The following is a 26,532-nucleotide window of genomic DNA, read 5'->3' as shown; positions in this document are numbered from 1 at the left end:
TCCAACATCCTCCCACCTCCATCCTAGTCAGTACTACGATGGGTCATATGATTGTAGGTGGTTCTCCCTGCCCAGTGGGGCCGGTGCTTCCAGTTTGACAGCTTTAAATTTACTCAATCTATTTGTCAAAGTCCAATGGATAAAAATGTTGAAACACAGCCATTTTTAAAAGGGAGTTTTTAGAAGTACAGGCATGGTGCAGGGAAATGCCAGGAGGTGTTCAATTCGCTAGAACTAGCAATGGTGGGAAGGTGTAACCAATGCTCAGCCTGAAGGTCTAGGGAAGGGAGAAGGTACTGGAAGCCAGAGAGGAGACTCTGAAAGGTCTTGACAAGAGCTGTGATCTTCAGTTCAAGGAGACAGCCAACCTACAACAAATCCATAAGAAGAGAGGGAGGGTACCAAATTTTGCCCTCCAGTATCCTGTTAGTAAATCTCATTGGCAAACCACCGTCTTCCCCCCAACCAAAAAATAGAAGGCAAGGGAGCCCACTTAGGTGACCCAGAGTGAAGAAGAGGAGGGTGAGCCTCTAGAGAGGCAAATGGAAAATATCCACCACTGCTAAACCTACTTCTCAGGACACAAGCCTGCTCCAGGAAACGGGGCTAGAACCTCCCACCTCATGGATCCATTGCTCTTTCCCAATGGCCCTGTTTCTTTCTACCTGCACAATCATTTTATTCCAAAAACTCCTCCAAGCATCTCCACTCCTCAGAGATACCATTCTTCCCAATAGTTTACAAAACTGACCCTCAAGGAGTTAACATATAGAAAAATAATTTGTCTTTCAGATGCTAGCCTTCTGTTGCTTTGAGCCATTTAAAATTCTGTGAGTTAATGATATGCAAATTCCATCTCTTTATGTAGACTTTCTATTGATTCATCTTTTTTTGTAGAAAAACCAGTTTACCTTCATGCCCTTTGATTCATATAAACTTGAATCAAATTCCTTTACTCCACATAAATTTGTAAGGATATTTTTGTTTGTTTACTTTTTACTTGAATTAGATTCAAGATCTACCTTGTTCTGTCATAAATGAGTAAAATAAAATCTTCAAAATGAATTCATTTTTTGTGTGGTGCTATAACATGAAACCCAAGATCTTGCATATGACCATGAGTTAATTTCTCTATCTACAGTAGAGTCTGATTTTATATTTTTATGAAAATTATCTTTTAACAGGAGTTAACAGGACTCTTAGTCATTTTTTCCCCTCAGGGAGTTACTTAATTCTTTAAGCAAAGATAATTTGTTATATAAGGTTTATAGAAAATAAGCAAGTTGATGGCATGCTAAGAAAACAAAGACTCTGTGGTTAATTTGTGAAATGTTGAAATATTAATTTCTTAACAGTGTTTTATAATCTTAGCCTTTTAATTCATTCTATTGGTGTGACCATGACTCAGATACTCAATGAGATGCTGAATTTTATAGCATCAGTGTTTGGTTTTTCAGGGTAATTACTATATTATTTTTCACATCTTCTAAAGATCTGTTGGAGACAACAGCAACTCAGTTTTACTGGGTGTGAAAGCCATTGAATAAGTGTCAGATGAAAAGCTCTCAGTGCTTCTGAAAGTCTAATGGGAAGTGTGTGTGTGTGTGTGTGTGTGTGTGTGTGTGTGTGCCCCCTACTGTGAGCAGGCAACCAAAGAAAACAAACAAAAACACAATCTATGATTCTAGAAATAATTATCCAGTGATTGTTACTTCATCACAGGCCTGTGAAATCATTTCCAATTTGATTAATCAATATGTTATGCTTTCAAAATTGTGCCTTGCATTATTAAAAGTTAACACAGATAAATCTAGTCTGCACCCACTTTTCCTATCTTAACTCCCCATCACTCCCAAATAAAAACCTTCTACAGCATTTAGACTGGACTACTCCTTCAGGCCAAACATTCCTGGGCTTCTACAGAAACTCACTATTGCTCCAAGAGGGTCCTTCTGAACTGCCAATGAACTTACTTCTGAATCCTCCTTATGCTTCTGCCAGTGTAAACAAATTATTCCTTCAAGTCAATTCATTCACTTCTTCCATGAAGGTTTTCTTAACCATTTCAGCTGGAAATAAATAGCATCTATATGTGTTTGGACACTTACAGCTTCTCTGTGTCATTCATTCAATGATGCCATGTAGGCTAAATCAGAGAAGATAACTATTATAAGCAGTCTGGATCTGTTGCTATAAGAACAAATAACAAAACTATCAAGCACATACCTTTCCTCTATGGATTCTGAAATAATTAAGTAAAAGACATAGGACTTAGGCAGGAATCCAAATGTCAACTTTATTGCTAGCAAAGCCAGATCAGTGAGCGCTGCTTGGGCTTGAGGATGAAACCAAGTTTCCTGTTGCCATCCCCTTAATTGGATCCATGTTCCCATCAGTACTGGGACCAAGAAACCCTGCCAGGTTATATATGCCTGCAAAACAGCAAGAGAAATGATAGCAGCATATACATCTGTTAAACAGACGAAGTTATCATGCACAATAACCTTTTTGCCCATGCAGGTAGTTTTAAAAGTAACCAAGTATGGAGCTAAAGCTATTGATTAAGTGGTAGAAATCTCTTATTCATGAATCTATAGAATCATAGGAAGAATGAGAATGTAATCATGATAACAAGCAAAAAATATAATTTTGTAATTTATGTCTGGGAGTAACTGGTTCATCATCTCTCATCCCCCCTCTAGGATGCTACCTCTCTCAATGAAATCAGCAAACCTGTTGACAAGATAAAACTGAATTTATTGCTCATTATGTTAAGGAGGGCAACCACCTCTATAGAGCTTTGGCAATACCAGGAAGGAGAGCCAGTTTGAAGCAATGTCAGAATTTAGTAAGAATTAAAAGTTTGGATTAAAGTGGGGTTTTCAAGTGGGAATTTGAGTAGGGCAAGGTAAGGATTGCAGTGCAATAGTCCATTGTTGGAACTAGCAAGAGGAGTCATATGGTTTGTATCTTAATGTCCCCAAAGGCTCAGAGGCTAAATGCTGGTTCTCCTGAAAGGTAATGGAAACTTCAGGAGATAGGCTCTAGTTGTAAGAAGTTAGGTCACTGCAGGCCTGCTCTTCAAGGGAATATTGGGACCCCAGCCCCTTCCTCTCTTTTTGCTTCACAACCACTATGAGATGAGCAACTTTGTTTCACCATGTGCTCCCTACCATGGCATTCTGCCTCACCACATGTCCAAAGTAACAGGATCACACAACCATGGACTGAACCATGAACAAAAAAATAAATATTTCCCCCTTATAATTTGACTATGTCAGGTATTTTGTCACAGTAACAACAAGCTTACACAAGGAGAATTTCAAAGTGAGAGATTCAAAGAACCTTAGAGTACAAACTATCTATTAATGCTTTCCACTTAAGATTGTATATGACTTTTGAGAAGTTTCTGTAATTAATAATCAAGTCATAGTAACAAAAAATAATATATCCAATTATTTGTGGGCATGCCAATTGATCAAACAATGACACTGTCTAATTTAAGTTGATTGACTCCAACTATTTCCAAGAAACATATCTGTTTTCCCAGACTTCTAACAGAACCCCACCTCCAAAGAAACAACAAAAAACAAAATAATTTTTCAAACTTCAGGTAAGCAATTAAAACTATTTAATATAATGCCAGTATTTCTGCATGTATTGCATCATGTGTTAAACACAGTAATTCTCTAGAAAGAATTATAAGCAGTCATTAAGGAAATGAAAATTAAAATCACAAAGAGATGTTTCTAATATTAAAAGGTATGGGGGAATTGGGGTGTAGTTCAGTGGTAGAGTGTTTGCTTAGCGTGGGTGAGGTTCTGAAGCACATATTAGAAAATAATAAGTCTTGGTAAGAATGTGGAAAAAGTAGTACCTTTGCACATTATTGGTGGGAAAATGTAAAATGAGGTAGCCCCTGTAGAAAGCAGTTTGAGAGTTCCTCAAAAAATTAAAAAGTTATCCAGTAATGGCATTTCCTACGCATATACCAAAATTAGTTGAAAGCACAGGCTCACATCCTTGTAAACTATGTTCATTTCAACTTTATTCACAATAGCCAGAAAATGAAAACAACCCAGTGTCTATCAATAGATGAATGAATACACAAAATGTGGTATCTACATTCAACAGGATAAAAGGAATGAAATTTTGATACCTACTACAACAGAGATGAAAATGTGTTGAAAACATTATGTTAAGAGAGAGCAAACACAAAAGAACAAAAAACTATGTGATTCTACTTATATAAGGTACTTAGAACAGTCAAATTCATGAAGATAGAAAATAGGTTATCAGGGACTAAGGGGAGAAGGAAGTGGGGTGTTATTATTCCATGGGCATGAAGTTTTTATTGGGTATGGATTTTTAAAAAGTTCTAGAAATGAAAATTAATGGTAACCGTAGTCACAAGTGTACAAAATTGTGAATGTATTTAACACCACTGAATTCATATACAAAAATCATTAAAATGGTACATTTTGTGGTATGTGTATTTTACCACAATTTTTAAAAAATTGTTCCTTAGTTTTTAGACCACTCTTTTCACCCACTCTCAAATAGTGCTAGTGACTGAAGTATACTAGATACATACAATTAAACAGACTTTCTGAGTTGAGAAGTAGCATATAAAATTGTCATCACAGTTATTACACTATGTTCTCACAGGCATCGTCGTAGTACGTAAGGAACAGGTTTAAATAACAAAGCACATCATGGAAAAGTGTCTTGCTCCTTTTGCTGGTGAAAATATTCAGAATTTCACAAGCCAAAGAACTGTTATTTAAGCATTCAAGAAAGTCCACAAATTTGACCCAAATAGAACACATAGGAATTTGAAGGCTGTTTTAAAGAGCAATACAAACACACCTGTAATATATGGCTGAGATTATTCAACTTAGTTCATAAATGCATCAGAAACCATGTCTGTATTTAAGTCTCTTTCCCACAAGAAAAAATAAATTGAGTCATGCACCATAATTTTGCTGCAATGAGAGCTTAAGAAATAGGTAGTCATGCACCATAATTTTGCTGCAATGAGAGCTTAAGAAATAGATAATTTTTATTACAGTTGTCTATCACAAATCCCTCTCTAAAAGCTAAGAAATTGCCAAAAGTAATTCATTAAAAAACAGATTTCAGAAACCTTGGTATAGTTGTGACCTTCTGAAGTTCACCATTGAAAGGGTCACCCAAGCAGTCATGGAATTATTTGGTTATAAAAATAATTGTTGGCATATCCTATGCAATATCTAAATTGAATAATGGTACCAGATAAATAATAGATGGGAATGAAGCTTGTATATCAATCATTATCATGTGTAATCAATAAACGATTTAATTCTCTTGGGGAAAAAAAACAGATTTAATACCCAAGGTGGTATTGGTATATTGTCTCCAAGAACAGCAATGTTTGAATAAGGGTCTAGAAAACCGTACCCAAGTTATGCTGAGTCTAAATAATCAGAATGATTAGAACAAAATCAGGTTTATTGAATCTATTTCAGCAGTTTAAATTTTGACAGTAAATAACGCTGTTTGGATTGGCCTGCTCAAGGCAGAACTATTTGAATTGATCAATGCTCAGCCTCCAAGGTCCCTCACAATTTTGGCATATTTCAATTCTATTATTGCAAAATTCGTTGAAATATCCAGCTCTTCCAATTTAGACTATTAATTTTGAAACTAAGAGTATCCATAGTCTTGAGTTTAAGCCTACCTCAGTGTTTAATAAGACATTAGCAATTGTCAATTAAGTTTTAATGATAGTATTAAAATGCAAACCAAGATAATTTGTATACTTTTCCATGACTTGGAAGAAGAGTTTTTGTTCTACAGAACAAAATCTATTTAAAAAGACATTATGCATAAATTGAAACAGAATAATTTGCATAAAACAGATAATTGACTCACACTTGCAAAGGGCTTTAAAATTTACAAAGTGTTTTAACATAACTTTCCTTATTTAATTCTTATTAATATGTTGCAATATAGGCGTATAGGCTGAATATTCAAGTTTCCCATTATATAATCTAAAACAAAAATAATACAAATGATAGTGGCTTTAAGAGTGAACTGAGTACTACCTTAAATTTACAAAAAGAGGTTTCACAAGTTGTTTTTTTTTTCTTTTTTCTTGATAAAACTAATAACAATTTCCTTGGGACCAAAATTATGATGTTTAAATTATTCTTGTGTATCGATTACATGCTTGAGCCACCCAACAACATTATGTGGGCAGGTACAGTTCAAACACTAAAAAAATGGGGAAGTAGCTACAATGTTAGTCAACCTCTTCGTCACCACAGAAAAAGACAAGAAAGAAAGGCTGAAAACCTACTATTCAAAGTAAATGTGAATTAACCTTATGCTCATTTTAGACAGAGTTTAGTTTTTTACAGTTAGTTATCTGTGTTTATAATTTGAAGACTTGTGTTTCAGACATACAACAATGATAAATATTTTAAGAGAACATTTAAAAAGTGACTGCATCCAAAACTGAGATGAGCAACCCCAGAGTGAACAGCACAAAAACAAGCCAATAATGTGCAGGATGCAAGAAGGATCCGTGGTACTTTGCTCAACTAAGTAGGTAGAGGATTCTGAGAATTTGGCTTTTGTGGTGAATAGAGTAGAGTTGGACCCTTCCTCTCTTAAAAGGAAAAATAACAAATGCTGCCAACCATTGAAGCATCCAACTTGGTGACTGATTCTGCAATAACCGTATCATCACTGAGGGACAAGAGTGGGAACCACGGATATGAGATATGATCCTGGATCAGAGGCCCAGAAATCGTCAGGTGGCTGGCAGGTGTGTATAACCTCAAAATTGCTAATCATGAAGAAATGAGTGCAGAGAAAGAGGTGGCCCTTGAAACATGATAAGCAAGCAAGCCCTCAAGACCAAAATACATAAATAAACTTTAGCTAAGAAAGATAGTCCATGACTACATTATTCATAATATGGAATTATGCCTAGCAAGTTATTTGACACATCAGAGATAAAAATGGAATAACACTTATAAAGACAAACAAGAAATCTAAATCCAGGGCAATCCGTAATAAAATAAGAGCAGATAATAGTGAATAAAATTAAGAATAATTAAACTTGTAAGTATTGCAATTTGAAAAAAAAATAAACATGATAAAGGTGGACCAAAAGAGCAAAATAGTTAACACATTTGAAGGCAGTCTAAGAAATTCACTCAGAATGCAGCACAGAGAGAAGGGATTTTTAAAGATATCTCCATTTGCATGAATAGAAACAGAGAGAGAGGCTTAACAAATACTTAAGAATAGTGTCAAATAAGCAGAACAGAGGATATGAGGAAGAAGTAACAGTTTTGACTATGCCAATAATTTTAAAAGTTTAAAAAGTAAATAACTTCCTAAAAACTATAAAAATTTAAAAGTTGGCTTGAAGGAAAAAATGGTAATTTCTGTGTAAACAGCCATTAAAGAAAATAAGTTAATTTTTTTTAATCTTTACTAAAAGAGCATTTTACAGACACATTACATCCAATCTTCAAGGAATAGATAACTTCCCATGAACAAAATGATAAGTTAATATAGAACTTAGTAAACTTTAGTAATTAAATGGTATGATGCTCATCCAGGAATGGAACAATGTACCAATGAAACAGTGGGGGAAAAAGTTCAGAAAACAACTGTAAATTGCACCTTGGTGGATGACAGAGATGTCCCTATAAATTAGTGATGAAAGACAGGGTTAATTAACAAATGTTCCAGGATAATAACCATGGAAATAATTAGTTAACCATATGACAGAAAAAAATAATGCTAAATACTTCATATCATATGCAAAAATGCATTTCAAATGCATTTAACATCAGAATGGAAATAACATTTTAAAATTTCAGAAGTTAATACAGAAGAATATTTTTATGATATTGGATAAAGTACAAATCGTAAGGGATAAAATTGACAATAGGTCCACCAAGTTGAAACCAAGTATCTGTATCTCAAATAGCATCATAAAAATATTAAAACATGGGCCAGAGATTGGGAGAAGAGAACGTGTGACCAATATAAAATCAAGATCCAGAATATCAAAGTTAGTCCCCCAGACCAAAAAAAAAAATAAGACAACCCAGGCAGCAGAGGATATGGATCGGCAATTTACAAGAACCAACACATATTTGAAAGGATGCTCAGACTTACAAACCAAAAACCAACAAGAGACCATTTCACACCCATCAAAATGACAGAAACTAACAAGTCGGAAAATACCAGGTGTTGGAGAGCAAGAGGGAAAACAAGAATTCTCACACTCACTGCTGGTAGAAGGGAATTGATAGGGTGACTTGAAAGTAGTTTGACAACATGTAATTAAAGATGTGATTTCCTTTATCAAGCCATTCTCTAGATACATGCATTAAAACTTCTATATATACACAAGAAGAGATAGAAATGTAGATAGGAATGTGTGTGTGTATGTGTGTGTGTGTGTGTGTGTGTGTGTGTGTGTGTGTGTCTGGATGTACTTGTTAATCCACTCCATATTTGGTCCCTAACATTCAGCTGTTCTAAATATACATACATCTTCATGGCATTATGGCTTTTAATAGCACAATAAATTGAGACAGAACCATCTAAATATTCATAAATGGAAAATAGACAAATACATATATCATTGTTTGATGATACCAGGAAATATTATATGGCAATAAAATGAATAAGCAAGTGCTAAAGCTAGCATATGTATATATCTAGAAAGTAGAGAGAAAAAAAAATCTAATTGTAGAATTTCGCTTTCAGTTTGATTTTATATGTTTAAAACAGACAAAATGGCAATGTTTTCTGTACTTACATTTGTCTGTGATGAACACTGAACAAAAGCTAAGGATCAGCATCAACATATTGCCTAAATCTGGTAGGAATAAGGAGGGACATGTGTTGTATTTCTTAAAAGGAAAGAACAGCAGCACATGTGGAAAACATTTACTAGAAGTGAATTTTTCACACAGGCCTCTTTGTCATGTACTGGTAAATGTCTAAGAAATATTTTCTAATAAATTTTTTTTCTCAAATATTTGTATCAGACAACTTCAAAAGAAAGCTACTTTATTAAAAGGTGATGAAAAGAAAACAGAACTTTTTAACTCCCAAACAGGAACAATAAGAATTGTTAGAACTTTTGGACAAGTGTCATTTTTAAAATAACATTTTATGATAAATTCCTAGATTGTAGTCTTCAAAAACTGTATAATGGTGAATCTCTATGCGTTAACCTAGAAAATATTGATATAAAGCGCAAAATGTAATACTACCTTCTTAGAAACTTAATACATTTATACAGCCACCTACAAAAAGTGACAAGTATCACTACGGAATGTCAAGGTTTTATTTTATATTCCTGCAGTAGAAATCACTTTGTTCTTTATACTGTGTTCCAGCATCAGTGCAGCCACAGAAGGAACACATAATTGGCCATCCCAGTCTGAAACCTGGATCTGCTGTGTCTCATCCAGGTACAAACATAAGGGCTCTTCAGTCTTCATATCCAGCCCTGCCCAGTCCTGAGTTAGGTCTAACCAAGATTAGGAACCCAATGGAAGACCCATCATCCAGCGAGCTCTAAAGTTCCTAACAACTCTACTCTCCTAAACAAAAGTTTCCAGCCTTCTTTAAATGGTGGTGCTTGGGGAATTGAACCCAGGGCCTTGTGCATGCTAGGCAAGCACTCTACCAACTGAGCTATGTTCCCAGCCCCGATTTTCAATCTTCTTATTCCTATTGTGAAGTTTCTGATTCTGTATTTCAATGTTGACATGTACATGGAGCCTTCCAGAATTTGGCCTTCTTCCCTGCATGCCAGTTCTTACTTTTGTGCCTCAGCCTGATTCTTTGTTTCAGATACTTCACGTTGTCCTCAGTAAAAGTTCCCCTCTTGCCTCTGTCCTTGGGACATGCCTACTGCAGTTTTCCCCAAGCTATATCCCATTGGGAATTACACCCAAGGTATAATAACTGTTCATGTGGTACCCAGGCAGAAGGGAGGACTGAGGATTTTCTATGCCAACCTGAACTTAGGCCCATCACTCCAGCCTCTGACCTATGACTAAACCTCCATCCTGGATTGCTAATTTGCTCTCCATTCCTCCCATCTGGAGTTAAAAGTTCTGCCTAGCAGAAATAATAACAATAATAATAGATAGCTATTACTGTCAGGGTTGAGTCAGGAAAAAAAAAAAAGCTACTCTACATGTTACAAGTAGAAGTATTTTAATGCAAAGACTTAAGAGACTTTCACACAGTTGGAAGAGGCAAAGGAGAGTGGGTTGGGGCAGCCATCACCAGCCATCTTTCCTGAAATATTGAAGTGGTTCATTCTCTAGGACTCTCTGGAAAGCTCTGGAAATCTCTTGGTACACATTTCCAACTGCATCAGCTTCCAAAGGAAAGAACTTCCTTTTATTTCTTCACAAATCTTACTCAAGGATTTCTCTTGGAAACATCTAGATGGGGAAAGTAAGCCTGGGAAGGGTAGTTCCCAGGCTCTCCCATGCCATGAGAGACCTCAAAAGGGAATGGTATGAGCTGATTTGAAAGCACACAAGCCAATGCTCTACTGCAAAATGCCATTACTTAATCACCATGACACACGTCCCAGAATACCCCCTTCTAGTTGGAATCTTTCTAATGAACTACCCTTAAAATAACCCTATACCCATAATTGAAAACAACCTCTTATCCTCAGCCTGGTTGGGGTACCATTCCTAACTGGATACACCTGACAGAAACAAAATGGTGCTTCACCCTGGCATAGTTATTCCTGAAGTTTTTTGGACCAAAGTTTTCTAGGACCAAGGCATATAAACAAAGTCATATATTAGCTACCTCTCACTGGCCACTAAGATTTGGACTGTGGAACCTTGTCTCAGAGACAACTCTATTTCCACATCAACTCACCTAGGCTTCCCCCTTTCTCACTTACTGCATTTTCTGACTAGCCCAAGCTCCCAGCATCCTACATGGCAAACTATACATGTTGTTGTGATAGTAGGAGCAAATGTGACTCCATTTTGTTTTATGACTTCATCCTGTAAAACAACCATGCTAAGTAGAAAAGTCATGACTGGAGCAAGAAGTTCTTTTCCTTTTGCTATAGAAACCTTTAAGAGGGGGCTGGGGATGTGGCTCAAGCGGTAGCGCGCTCGCCTGGCATGCCTGCGGCCCGGGTTCGATCCTCAGCACCACATGCAAACAAAGATGTTGTGTCCGCTGATAACTAAAAAAAAAAAAAAAAAGAAGGAAAGAAAGAAAACCTTTAAGAACACGGAACTACCTAATGGGGCATTGTTTCTGTAACTAGGGTAATGGGGCTCTGTTTCTGTAACTGGGGTGATTGGGCTAACTGTGATTGGTTAGGCTTCCCTCCGCTTGACTGCACTGTCCCGCTTCTGTAACCTGGCTTGCTTGCATTAGCTAGACCCCCAAACATCCCTTTTGCAGTTTTCAGGCTTATAAGGAGCGCCCTTGCAATTGTTTGGGGCTGATCAGGGGAACAGCTTTATGTTCTGGTCAGCCGCCACCGGTGTGCTTCAATAAAAGCTTGATTCGATTATACATGAGTGGTCTGGAAGTCAGTTTATGAAACCCTGGGATGAAGCTTTAACTATAACATTGTAATACTACAAGATTCCCAGAAAGTCTATTCTGCCACTATCATTGGTTGCCAACCAGAACTTCCAACATAAGTACACTAAATTGTTTCCTAAGTCTGGACTCCCTGGCATAAATGTATTGTGAACAGTCAGGAAGACTTTTTTTTGTTTGTTTGTTTATTAGACAACAGGAGTAGCATGGCATAAAAGATTTTAGTAGCTATTATTGCCTACAGAATAACATAAATCTTTCCACTTAAAACATTCAAAGCCAACCCCAAATGACTCAAAACGATCTCTCTAGTCTTATAGCACATATTTCCTTACCTATATCTTCTATCCTATCAAAATTAATCCAGGTACCATTTCTCTGAAAGAATCAGATGGACCTAATAATATTCAAACTTGAATAAAGTTATTCTTTCCACTTAGAGTGCCCTTTACTCCTAAGTACCCCTTGAAAACTACAGCCTATTTCTCAAGACACAGCTCAAATGATATATGAAAACTCTACTTCTCAGTAACCAACCTCATACTGTGCTTGTATCTGGCTATTTGTGGGAGTGCGTTATCTCTTCTATTGAACTGAAAATCATTGAGAGCAAAGACTATTTATCTTAATGATGTCCCTCACCCACATAGTCACACACGCCTACAGTGACCTAATACATTAGAGGTGATCCATAGAAAACTTTCAAATAGAGTTTAAGAGTTGAAATAAGGTCAAGATAACTGTTATCTTATAAGCTGAACTGTTTCTAACCTTCCCAAATGAGGGGAAAAGAAAACATATTCTATACAATCATTTCTCCTTATGTAAAACAGAGACTTCGGGTGGTTTAAGTATAAAGAAATTTAATTTAGAAATCATCCAAGGAAAAATTCCCGGGGGTAAAAAACACTCTAGCCTCCAATTACCAATACATTTTAACTGTTGTCCCATCCCAAGGTTAGAGATTTGTACAATTTATTGATTCTGAGCATTTATTCAATTATATTCAATTTGTATTAGTTATTTTCAGCCCATTAAAACACTTATTCAAACCTTTGAAATTTTCCCTACGCACTTTCCTAAATGTATTTCCTTCAATGTGTTAAATGAGTAACTGGAGATTTTGCTGAGTCCTTGAAGAAACACACTAAATGACTGAGACAAGAGCAAATATACCTCCTAAGTTACTCAAGTGCAGGAATATTAAGGCTCTAGAGAAAATAACAGCTCAGTAGTGCAGGAAGTGTCAAAAGACCCGAAGACATTGGGAAGTCTCTAGGCACAGACACTAAGGGGGATATAGCAGGGAATCTTTATTTTATTTTATTTTACTTTATTTTTTACTGAAGAGGGGAAATTCAAATTGTAGGTATAGATGTACTTCCTTCCTGGCTTACTGGGATGAGATGTATCTCCCTTGTGATGAGGACTGCTGCCATGCTCAATGGTCCAGGTTAGTAAAATTAAAACCTGAAGAGAACTGTGTAGGAGTAGGGCCAAGATAGGAGAGCTGGACATCCAGGTTTCCAGTACATCTGAGGAAACTAGCTATCAGACAAAAGGCAAAGGCAGAACCTATAGAACCTAAGCTGGCAGCTGTCAAATATCCTCCAAAGACCTGGAAGCCAAACTTCATATGCAGAGGTGATGAATCTTGCAAAGATCCAGAGCAAGTCAGGCATTTGAAACATTAAAAAGTCAAAGCAGAGATGAAGAAGACAACAGGAAATTTGTGACCAAGGTAGACATAAATACAGAATTCTGAATAATCGGAGCAAGACATGAGCACTAATTATGGAGCAAGACGCGGGCACCAAGAAGAACGCAAGACTGTCTGGTTTGTGAGGTAATCGCGATTTGGTTCTAAAAACTGATCCTTTCTGATTTCCTCTGTTTTACTAATTGTGAATTATTCCGAATTGACAGGTATATGCAGAAAGTAATTAAACTAGCTGGAGCCCCTGAGTATTCTGAATACAAGTGAACAGCTGTTGGCAGCTGGAACTGGAGTAGAACTGGGCGTGGCAGATTGCCTTTTGCAAAGATAGCTCCTGTCCCATGTGCTCCTCTGCAATGTGCCCTCCTCAAGAAGTGGTAACTCATCACCCTACCGTGGGATTGGCTTTAGTAGTTTTCCTGACCCTTTAGAAAGTGGTAGAAGTGACAGTGAGATTTCTGAGGCCAAATCATGAGAAATCTTTCAGATTCCTCTTGGAAGAAGGAACATTGCATTGCTGCTGAGCTGCTCCTCTGAGACCTGCTGCCATTCTACAAGGGGTCTCTACCACATGGAGAAGCCACAAGTTCATGTAGGAAGCCCAGGCTGAGCTTCCAGGAAATGGTCAGTGTCAACTGTGAGCCACGTGACATTCCAACCCCACTGGGCTTTCAACTGAAGGCAGCTAGAGCCTCTATTTTACCTCAACTACATGACAGACCCCAAACCAAGCTCCATTAGCCCACAGAAGTGTGAGATACAATAACAAATTGCTATTTAAAGCTACATTTCAGGATCGCTTTTTATATAGTAAATAATAATCAGTACCTGGGGCTATAAGTATGATTTTTGAAAATAACCTTTATCCAAGGCTACTACTACTGGGGCCATGATAGACAGTTGTTACTTTCAACAGACCCCAACATGTATTCAGTTCCCTCCAACACTTCACCTTTTTTTGATGCTCTAAGAAAAATTTCTGGAGGATGAATTTGATTGTTAAAAAGCGAATTGGGGTTCCTTGGCCATTTTTATTTGCAGTGTCTCTAGAATGCCTTGTTGTGCATGTAGCTGAGATTAAGCCAAAGCCTAAAATCACTGAAAATGTTGAATAGTCTGTATTTAAAGGCCAGGGTGGAGAAGAAGCACTGGAGAAAAGTGAGCAATTACTGAATACCTTACAAAATGCACACTCTGGTGATTGTTGGCATTTTCAGGGAGAAATCTTCCAGAGAGATAAATGATACTTTCTCAAACAATTAATACCAGAGACTGTGCTGCTTGTTATACTGTTGTGTTTCCTTTTGAAATATTATAGATGCCAGGCTATTTCACTTACCTCCCATCTCTCATTCTCTCAGTCCTATTAATGCAAGAACATAATGCAGAACATAAAATGATTCTCAGTTTACAGTTGATTCTTCAACCTCAAAGGTTTATGGTATTATGGCACAGTCCAGTAGAGCTTTAAATATTGGTTTGGGCTAAATGGAAAGAGAAAAAAAGTAAGTATTAAAGATTGTCTTTCATGCTGTATATGAATTATCTAATTTAATCCCACAGCAACTCCATGAGGTGTTATTATCCTTATTTCATAGAAAATAAAACTTTAGACTCAGACTGCTTTCACGGTAATATGTTTCTATGAAAATGGGTCTTCTAACCAATGGTACAGAATAGAAGACACAGAGACAGACACATATAAATTCAGTTATCGCATACTAGTCGAAGGCGCCATAAACATGTATTGGAGAAAAGATAGCCTCTTCGACAAATGGTGCTAGGAAAACTGGAAATCCACATGTAATAAAATGAAATTAGACCCCTATCTCTCACCCTGCCCAAAACTCAACTCTAAGTGGATCAAGGACCTAGTCATTAGACCAGAGACCCTATGCCTACTCGAAGAAAAGTAGGCCAAAATCTCCATCATGTCAGCTTAGGAACTAAATTTCTCAACAAGACTCCTAAAGCCACAAGAAGTAAAATCAAGAATTAATAAATGGAATTGTGTCAAACTACAAAACTTCTTCATAGCAAAGAAAACAATCAAGAACATGAAGAGAGAACCTACAGAATGGAGAAAATCTTTGCCACCTGCACATCAGATAGAGCATTAATCTCCAGGATATATAAAGAAATAAAAAATGTAACCCCCCAAAAAACAAATGACACAATCAATAAATGGGCAAAGAAACAACAGACACTTCTCATAAGAAGAAATACACATTTCTTCAACAAATATATGAAAAAATGTTCAACACCACTAGCAATTGGAGAAATGCAAATTAAAATTACACTGAGATTTCATCTCACTCTACTCAGAATGGTAGATTATTATATTACCAAGAATACAAGCAACAATAAATGTGGGGGGAAAATTATACATTGCTGGTGGGACTACAAGTTGGTGAAACTATTCTGGAAAGCAGTATGGAGTTTCCTCAGAAAACTTAGAATGGTATCACTATTTGACTCAGTTATCCCACTTCTGAGCATACATCCAAAGGACTTAAAAATCAGCACACTATAGTAACAGGGCCCCATCAATGTTCATAGCAGCTCAATTCACAATAGCAAAACTATGGAACCAACTTACGTTCCCTTCAACAGATGAATGGATGAAGAAAATTTGGTACATATACACAATGGAATATTACCCAGCCACAGAGAAGAATGAAATTATGGCATTTGCTGGCAAATGGATGGAACGGGAGGCTATCATGCCAAGTGAAATAAGTCAATCCCAAAAAATCCTAAGGCTGAATGTTCTCTCTGAAATGTGGGTGCTGACTCACAATCGGCTCGGGAAAGGGAGAACTGCAGGTTCACTGGATGGATTGGAGAGGGGAAATGGGGGAAGGAAGGAAATATGGGAATGGGAAAAGCCATAGAATGAATAAGATATAACATTCTTATATGAGTACACACAACTGGTGTAATTCCACACCATGTACAACCACAGAATGGTAAATTGTACTCCATGTATATATGATATGTCAAAATACATTCTACTGTCATGAGAACAAGGAAAGAATAAACTTTTTTAAAAAAGAACCAGAATGGCAATGAACTTCTCCATAGCAATGCTCTGAGCCAATGAAGCCAAACTTTCCAAAGTCTAAGGCAAAATGATTTCCACCAGCATTCTTACACCCAAACTACCAGTTAAGTGTAATGGTAGAATAAAGAGGTTGTTAGACCAAAAAATAATAAAATGAAATGGGCTGGGGCTGGAGCTCAATGGTAGCACACTTGCCTGATGTGTGTGAGGCACTGGGTTCGATTCTCAGCATGACATATAAATAAATAAAGGTCTATCAATAACCAAAAAAGTATTTTTTAAAAATGGGCCTTCAAATGTAGAGTTCATCTGTGTTTTTATATATAGCAGCTTGTGATTTAGTTTTCAGAAGAATTGTACTTTTCTCAAAGGACCCAGATTTATTTTCTTTAGCTCATAGTTGCATCTACCTGGTAAACATTCAGCCCTAGGGATGACACAGGCAGCCATTCAGGGCAGTAGTAACAGCAGCATGCACTAAAACAGAATGAAAGGAAAAATGAGCACAACAGGTCATTTCAGAGGGTACATGCCCCAGAATTTTTGACAATGTTTACTCCTTGCTCTCAAAAGAACACTTTTTGCTAGTCAGTATATTCCAAGTTTAGTTTGGAAAGCATGGGCCTCCTCTATATAGGGAGAAAACATAGCCCCATATTAAAAATTCCAACTGAAAAGGGCTATTTTGTGGTATCAATTAAAGCATGCATGCTGTCTGTATAGATTTTTGTTGCATATGGGCCTTTGTTATGGATGCACAGATCCTAGTCAATTTTGATTCATATTCCGCATGCAACACAGAATGAAAATACAAATGGTCTGTAATGAGATTTTTAACTTCTTCATATTAAAAATCTTTGTGGTGGTGACCATCTCTCCACTAAGGAACCTCAGCTCTAGGCTGATACTTCTCTCTGTAGTGTATCGCTTTCCTGATTCTCAGATGACCAATGGGATTAAATTAAGAAGTCAGTTTAATTCTGAAGCATGGCAATCTTATGGGAACACTGAGAGGTAAATGAAAATTATTTTACGGTCTCTTAAATAATGAAAACATAAGAGCATTTGCCAGCACCACATAAAAATGTAACGATGGAATGCAGTGTCAGAGGGAGCACACAGACCGTGCCAAAGATTAGGCCATGACAATGCACAAATTAACTTTAGCAGTAATCCTGGAGGAATATATTCATTGGGGGTAACATTAATCTTGGCATAGGTAGACAGGAGAAGAAAAACACAGCAAAAATCAAAGAGTGTGAACCACATTGAAGAAGAGACTACAGACCAAGAAACTGGAAAATCTACAACTATTTGAGGGTTTTTTGTATTTTGTTGTTATTGTTTTTGAGGATGCTGGGTATCAAACCCAGTTCCCCATGCATGCAAGGGAAGAACTCCAGCACTAAGTTACATCCCAGCTCTACAATAAAACTATTTGAGCTTGTAATCTAAATGTACTTAAAACTATTAAACACATTTATTAATTCTAGAAGTTTTGTGGTGGAGTTTTTTGGAACCTCTGAGTATAGAATCATGTCATCATCAAATAAGGATAGTTTGAGTTCGTCTTTTCCTATTTGTATCCCTTTAATTTCTTTGATCTGGCTAGCGTTTCAAGGACTATGTTAAGTACAAGTGGTGAAAGAGGGAATCCCTATCTTGTTGCAGTTTTTAGAGGGAATGCTTCCAATTTTTCTCCATTTACAATGATGTTGGCCTTGGGTTTAGCATAGATACCTTTTACAATGTTGAGGTATGTTCCTACTATCCCTAGTTTTTCTAGTGTTTCAAACACGAGAGAGTGCTGTCTTTTGTCAAATGCTTTCTTTGCATCAATTGATATAATCATATGATTTTTATCTTTAAGTCTATTGATGTGATGAATTGTGTTTATTGTTTTCCATATGTTGAACCAACCTTGCATCTTTGGGATGAACCCCACTTGATAATGGTGCACTATTTTTATGTTTTTATATGCAATTTGCCAGAATTTTATTGAGAATTTTTTCATCAATGTTCATCAGGGATGTTGGTCTGAAATTTTCTTTCCTTGATGTTTCTCTGCATGGTTTTTATATCAGGATAATACTAGCTTTATAGAATGAGTTTGGAAGGGTTCCTTCCTTTTCTATTTCATGGAATAATTTGAGAAGTATTGGTATTAACATCCGTGGTGAATCCTCTGAAAGAGAAATAAGGAAAACTACCCCATTCACAATAACCTCAAAAAATAAAATAAAATATGTGGCAAACTTAACAAAAGAGGTGAAAGACCTCTACAATGAAAACTACAGAACACTAAAGAAAGAAATTTAAGACCTTAGAAGATGGAAAGATCTCCCATGCTCTTGAATAGAGAAATTAATATTGTCAAAATGGAAAATCTACAACTATTTGAGGGGTTTTTGTATTTTGTATTTTGTTGTTATTGTTTTTGAGGATGCTGGGTATCAAACCCAGTTTGCTATACAGAGTCAATGTGATTCCAATTAAAACTCCCAATGTCAATCTTTATAGAAGTATAAAAAGAAATCATGAAATTCATTTGGAAAAAATAAGAGACTCAGAATAGCCAAAACAATTCTTAGCAAGAAGAGTAGAGCTGGAGGCATTACAATTCCAGACCTTAAACTATACTTCACAGCTATAGTAATAAAAATGGCATGGTATTGGCACCAAAATAGACATGTACAGAATAGAAGACACAGACAAACCCACATAAATACAGTTATCTCATACTAGACAAAAGTGCCAAAAACATATGTTGAAGAAAAGATAGCCTCTTCAACAAACAGTTCTGGGAGAATTGGGAATCCATGAGCAGCAAAATGAAACTAAACCCCTATCTCTCACCATGCACAAAACTCAACTCAAAATGGATCAAGAACCTAGGAATTAGACCAGAGACCCTGTACCTAATAGAAGAAAATGTAGGCCCAAATCTTCATCACTTTGGATTAGGCACCAACTTCCTTAACAAGACTCCTAAAGTGCAAGAAATACAATCAAGAATTAATAAATGGGATGGACTCAAACTAAAAAGCTTCCTTTCAGAAAAAAAAAAAAAAATTGATCAATGAGAAGAGAATGCCTACATTTTGGGAGCAAATTTTTGCCACGTGCACGTGTCAGAGCACTAATCTCTAGAATATATAAAGAACTCAAAAAACTTAACACACACACACGAAAAAAAACCAACCCAATCAATAAATGGGCTAAGGAGCTAAACAGTCACTTCTCAGAGGAAGATATATATTTGATCAACAAATATATAAAAAAATGTTCAACACTCTAGCAATTAGAGAAATGCAAATCAAGACTACTCTAAGATTTTATCTCATGCCAGTCAGAATGACATTTATCAAGAATACAAACAACAATAAGTGTTGACAAAGATATGGGGGAAAAGGCACACCCATTCATTGCTGGTGGGACTGCAAATTGGTGCACCCAATCTATCTGGAAATCTATCTCCTTAAAAATCTTGGAATGGAACCACCATTTGATCCAGCTATCCCACTACTCAGTTTATACCCAAAGGACTTACAGTAACATAGACACATCAATGTTTATAGCAGCTCAATTCACAAGACCGAAACTGTGGAACCAACCTAGATGCCCTTCAATAGATGAGTGGATAAAGAAACTGTGGTATATACACACAATGGAATATTACTCCGCATCAAAAGAGAATAAAATTATGGTATTTTCAGGTGAATGGATGGTGTTGGAGAATATTATGCTAAGTGACGTAAGCCAATCCCCAAAAACCAAAGGCCAAATGTTCTCTAGGAAAAGTGGATGCTGATCCATAATGGGTGGGGAGGCATGGGAAAAATGGAGGAACTTTGAGCAAAGGGGAAGGAGGGATGAGGAGGGGACATGAGGGCAGGAAAGATGGTGGAATGAGATGGACATCATTACCCAAGGTACATATATGACTGCACAGATGGTGCGATGCTACATTGTGTACAACCAGAGAAATGAAAAGTTGTGCTGCAATTGGGTTCAATGGATCAAAATGCATTCTGCTGTCATATATACCTAATTAAAATAAATTAATCAATTAATAATAAAAACTATTAAAGATATTTAAAATAGAAGCAATAATAAATATGTTAATATTTCTTAATTTCTAAACTGTCCTAGACACTCCTTTGGTAATTTTGAAGTATACTCTACTTTTATTTGAAAATGGGTATAGGAAGAAATTACAGACTACAAAGGGCACCAAGGACTTATTAGGGGTAATGGAAATGTCCTATAACTGGATTGTATGGGGTTCCAAAACTATATTTTTATCAGAACCCATTAAACTAAATACCTGAAAAGGTAAATTTTACTGTATGTAAAATATACTTCAATGCCTCATGCTAAAAAAGAAAAAAAATGTTTCAATCTCTCTTCTTTTGGTTTGTCCACTAATGTAAAAATGAACATTTTCCCATGGAAAAAAATAAAAAATTTTGCAAAGAAATAAACTCACCAAAAAAATAAAGTTATAGGGAAAAGATGGGTTTAAATCATAATAAGAATTCTTTTCTTTTTTTTAATCAGTTAAGTCTCACCAGATCCCAGGAAGACCAGAAAGGCAGCCTCACATGGGAAGCAACTTCCCTGGGAAGACTCAGCATCAACTCACAGACACATCTACTTATGAAAAATGTATAACAGCAATATTAGCATTCACTTATAACTCTGAAAATAATAACTAAATCCTTAGTAAGGAGGATTATCACTAAAAAGTGAGATTAAAGTTTTAAGTTGTTGAATCATAAAATAAGAAAAATAATTTCAATTCAGACTTTACCGATAATGAGTAATATGCTCTTGGGCCAGATGTCACTTCTCTGTTCTCTAGATTCCTTGTTTGTGACAATAAAAGGAATGAATCAAGTGATCCCTTGGGTCCATTCTTGTACTTATGTTTAATGCAATCTGAATTTGGACAAAGAACCACGAGGATATCAAAGTCAAAATTCTAAATTGAAGAAAAATTAGAGACCCGTTAAGTTGAACTGCCATAGTAAATTGAAGGTACACAGTTTCATATAGTAGAAAAAGCATGTTTTCCTCAAAAAGAAAGCTCTACTTGGAGGGTTTTATTGTAGAAACTAATTTCCCATTGATGCAAACAGAATGCAATATTGTTAATTGTAATATTTATGTGAAGTTTAAAAACCACATCAAAAAACAGCTTTATATATCACATCCCGTCCCTCTAAAGCTCTGTTTTAATTCTTTAGAAGAGACTATGGACATAGCTGCCTACTCTGACTGGCTCAGGCATAACTCAGAGTCTATTAGAAAAAAAAAAAAAAAGATTTCAGTAGATCACACAGAACCCAAGGTCGTGATGTACAGCCAAACTCAGATAGCACTGGAATGGGAACATTAGGACTTAAAATTACTTTTTCTGATTCTCTGGGGCTGCATTATTGCTCATTATAGCACCAACTGGTACACTCTAATTTAATTCTGACACTGACCACTTGCAGTTTGCACAGACTTCACAAGTGAAGGTCCTTCCCAAGACTGCCCTCACTTCTGATGCCTCCAGACATCAGGGTTCTTAAGTCACCTGCACATCTGACCCAAGAAACTCAGGAAAATAGGATTATACCTGTGATCACAGTTTTATTAAAAAGAATGCAGGTCAGAGGAAAAACCAAATAAAGAGACGCAGAATGAGCTCTAGAAGGGTCCTCCACTGTGCAGAACCTCCACTGAATTTTGGTGTCCAAAAGCTTAGATGGGGTTTCATTACGTAAGCGTCATTGATTAAATCATTGGCCATGTGATTGAATTCCATCTCTAGTCCTTCTCCTCTCAGTGGTCAAACAAGCTGAAAATTCCAATCTTCTAATCATGTAGTCCATTTTTCTAGTGGCCAGATTCTTGTTATGAAAGGGTCAATCTTGAATCATTTTGTTAGCATAAACTCATGGGTGATACAAGAGACCATGAGTAACAGAAATTCTTTATCATACAATCTAGATCATCTCAGCTTCTCTCTGTGAACTCTTTTTTAAATATTCTTTCTCTACACACAGGTATTCCTGGTTTCAAGATGTTTATCCATCATGGGTACCCCATCTGCAAAGCCCCTTCTTTATATGATCTTTCATTTTTAACACCCATCTCCAATATCCCTATTTCAAATCCTTGGGAGAGAAATCCAAACATACCTGTGACCAGAAGGGCAAAATCATATGTTTTCGTCAGATTTTTCAGCACTGTGACCAAAAGACCTGACAAGAAAAATTAGTGAAGGAAAAGCTCATTTGGGGCTCACAGTTTCAAAGGTGTCAGTCCATAGACAGCTCAATCCATTGCTCTAGGCCCAATTAGGGCATGGTGAAGGAAAGTGCTCAGGACATAACAGTCAGAAAGCAGAGATAAAGAGAGAACTCCACACAACAAGAACAAAATACAGGCCCCAAAGGCACACCCCCAGTGATCCTCCTCTTCCAGCCTACCTGCCTATGTTTACCACCCAGTTAATCTATTCAAGTCGATTAGCATACTGATTAGGTTAAGGCTCTCCAAACCCAATCATTTTACCTCTGAACTTTTTTGCATTGTTTCACACAAGACCTTGTGGGAACACTTTATATCTAAACCATAACATCACAACACGCTTCAAGATGGACCTGACAAATCTGAGAGAACAGAACCTGGACTCGGCAGGCATCAGATCATGCATCTAAATACAAATTCTATGATTATGAAAATTACAGGAGTGCAAAGTGAGCTTAGGAAACATGAATAAGGATCTACACAAAAAGAACTAAATGTAATCAGGCCTGGAGACTTGTACCTACCTTTGTATGCTGTTCTTGTAAAATAGATAATAGAAATAGTTCTGTTCAACTTTATGCAAGTAGGATGTCATTAAGATTAATATTTGTGGAAGTCAAACCCAAATTGGACATTATTCTTTTTTGTATGCAAATAGTTCAATTGGGTTTTTTTTTGTTGTTTTTTTTTTTTGTTGTTTTTTGGTTTTTTTTGAGAATCATTATAACTGGAGAGACTGGTTTGTGGTGAATGGAAAGAAGAGAAATTTCATTTGGAAATATTTACTGGAAACAAAATATGGAAAGCTAATAGAAGAAAGACACATACTACCCACATTTTATGTATTTGAGCTGAAAAGGAAAAAAGAGGTCTCTTCAGTGGCATGTGAGGGAAGCTAATTAAAGCTAGATTAAGAAAAATGAGAATGTCATAATGATGGAGGGATAACTCATGAACTCTAAATGAAAAAATGCAATCTGGTCTCTAGAAGGAATGGGATCAAAGACTCAAAAGCCTTCAGGACCCCCTGGTAGTTTCCCCTAGTATGTGTTGCCTTCTCTCTTTCTCCCTCTCCTTCTCCTACCCCCGCTACCCAGCATTTCTATCTTGTTTCCAGGCCCCAAAATTGGCACATTGGCTACTTCACAATGCTGATTTTATTTTTTCTCCGTTTGTAAAGATAGACTAAGGAAAATTAGAATTCCTTAGCTCTGGTTCTTCAATTTCAGAAGATGCTGTCTGATTGACTCCTCTCTTCTAATCAGCAATGGCCCACAGTGCAAGGATCATACAGTGCAAACATGGCTGCTGGATTTCACTACTGTGGGTCAAGAAAGCAAGTCATTTGTGCGCTTGGAAGGTGCCCAAGAAATTGGCTCTGATACTTCTCCATTTATTTAGAGGAAAATAGCATGTGCCCTGGATTAAAGACAATCTAATCCTAACCACTTGAGAGGCTGAGGCAGGAAGATCACAAGTTCAAGGCCAGCCTTGGCAACTTAGTGAGACTGTGTCTCAAAATATAAAAAAGGGCTGGCAGTGTAGCTCAGTGGTAGAGCACCCCTGAGTTCATTCTCCAGTGCTGGAAAAAAAAAAGACAATGCCTAGGCAGCATGTCTAGAAGCTACACAATGGGTTCCATATATAATTTTTTATAAACTATATGAAAAGTCAATGAAACCTATACTTTCAGATTAACAAAGATCTTTGGAGGATAAATAAGCCAAGATGATAGCGATAAAATACCAACAAATGGATTTCAATGAGTGTTAGGAAAAGGTAATCCATTTATGTTAAAGTAATCAAAAAATGTGCTCTTGAATCCACTAAAGAAAATTTCCAATAGATAAAAAAAATTGATATACTTCTATGATCTAAAAGATTAATGGAGAATGTTTATTGACTGGATAACTTCTTTTTTTAATTGATTTTATTTTTTAAATACATGACAGCAGAATGCATTACAATTCTTATTATACATACACAGCACATTTTTGCATATCTTTGTTTGTATATAAAGTATGTTCACACCAATTCATGTCTTCATACATGAATTGAGTCATAGTTGGGTGGGGAGGGGGAGCATGGGAGGAAAAGATGAACTCTAGATAGGGCAGAGGGATGGGAGGGGAAGAAAGGGGGCATGGGGTTAGCAATGATGATGGAATTTGATTGGATAACTTCTAAGTCACAAGTATTAGATACTCAATTACAAATGCAACAGAGAGAAGGGAAAAGGGAAACGGAAACAAAAGCAAGAGAGGAAGGAATAATACATCCTAATAGGTCATAACGACCTCATAAAGTAAGTATTATCAATCCCATTTTTCACATAAAGAAACTGTGACTAGAAATTACATAAATGATCCACAATCACCCATTAGTTAGTGGAAGAAATCAGATTCCAGTTCCAGTATGTCTACTTGACTCCAAAGTCGATGTTCTCCACCACCTGATGACCCTCCTGAGACTTGCATGAAATTCTCAGTGAAAACACCAGAAAGTATTAAAATGGCTTCATGTAAAACCATGGAGGACTGAGCTGTTTAATACCACATCAAAGTCTGAAGGTGAAACTAACCCATTTGGAGCAGAGTATGAAACATACAAAGATAAAACTTGAAGTTTTTCTACCCACGCACTTCATACACCAAAAATGTTGCCCTAGGGCTGGGGGTGGAGCTCTGTGGTCCATCACTTGCGTACCAGGCTCTGAGTTGGATCCCAAGCACCAAAAACAACAAAAAAAAAAAAAAAAAAAAAAAGAAAGAAAGAAAGAAAGAAAACTGAAAGTGTTGCCTTGTTTCCTGACTAGAGTACAAAATCTCCAAGAGGAAAATTTTAGGTAAAATGGAAATATGCAAACTCAAAGACAAAAAGAATGATAAATAAAAAAAAGATACATCACATTAGTGAAAAATAATAACCACCTATAGGCAAATAATAACAAAAATAGGGAAATTGGGTCATGTTTGTAATATATATGATAGTCACTATTCTCAATAGTTAAGAATTCATGTAATAAGATTAAATGTGTCAATAAAAGAAAGGCACAGGCCTAGAAAAGAAGTGCTTTTGCCAAATAAACTTATGAAAAACTTATGAAACTTCGTACTAGTTACCCGACTACTTGTCTACCTAATTATGAGTTTTCTCTTTCTCTCTTTTGAATGATAATACCCAGAGTTGTGGAGGGTGTTTTGAAATGTATTTCCTTAAATGTTGCAAGTAAGGAAGTAAAATGTTACACAATTTCTAATAACATAATTAGTCAATATATATGAAAAATTCAAACATGTATCTACTCTTCGACCCAAGATATTCTATGAATGTCTCTTCTAAGACAAAAGTAGACCTCAAAAATTATGAACAATAATTCTATATGACATCTATTAAAATAAAGAACAGAAGTTGAGCCATCCATATATTAAAATTTTAATATTTGCATCCACTAAAAATGTATATTATAACAAAACATGAATGTTCTGAATAATTAAATGAAAATGGCAATTTGTGAATTTCTATATTTAGCTATACAATTTTACATACACAACTATAAAAAACATACATATACATATAAATGAAAGATACATGTATACACATACTCATTTACTAGATGTACACCAAAATAATAATTGTGGTTCTTTTTTGGGTAGTAGGCTACAGAATTTTTTTATCTGTATATGTACATTGTCTATTTTTCAGTACCTATGACGAACTAAATTGCATTTCTTTTATAATCAGAAAATTATTTTAAAATTAAAATGCAAATTCACCAAAGAAGGAGGCACCATTTCTAACTATCTCGCCTGTGTGAAGGTTTTAATCC

The sequence above is a fragment of the Callospermophilus lateralis genome, chromosome 1, assembly GCF_048772815.1.
Source record: "Callospermophilus lateralis isolate mCalLat2 chromosome 1, mCalLat2.hap1, whole genome shotgun sequence".
NCBI lineage: Eukaryota > Metazoa > Chordata > Mammalia > Rodentia > Sciuridae > Callospermophilus > Callospermophilus lateralis.
The sequence above is the reverse complement of the archived record's forward strand: the minus strand, read 5'-3'. Positions refer to the sequence as shown.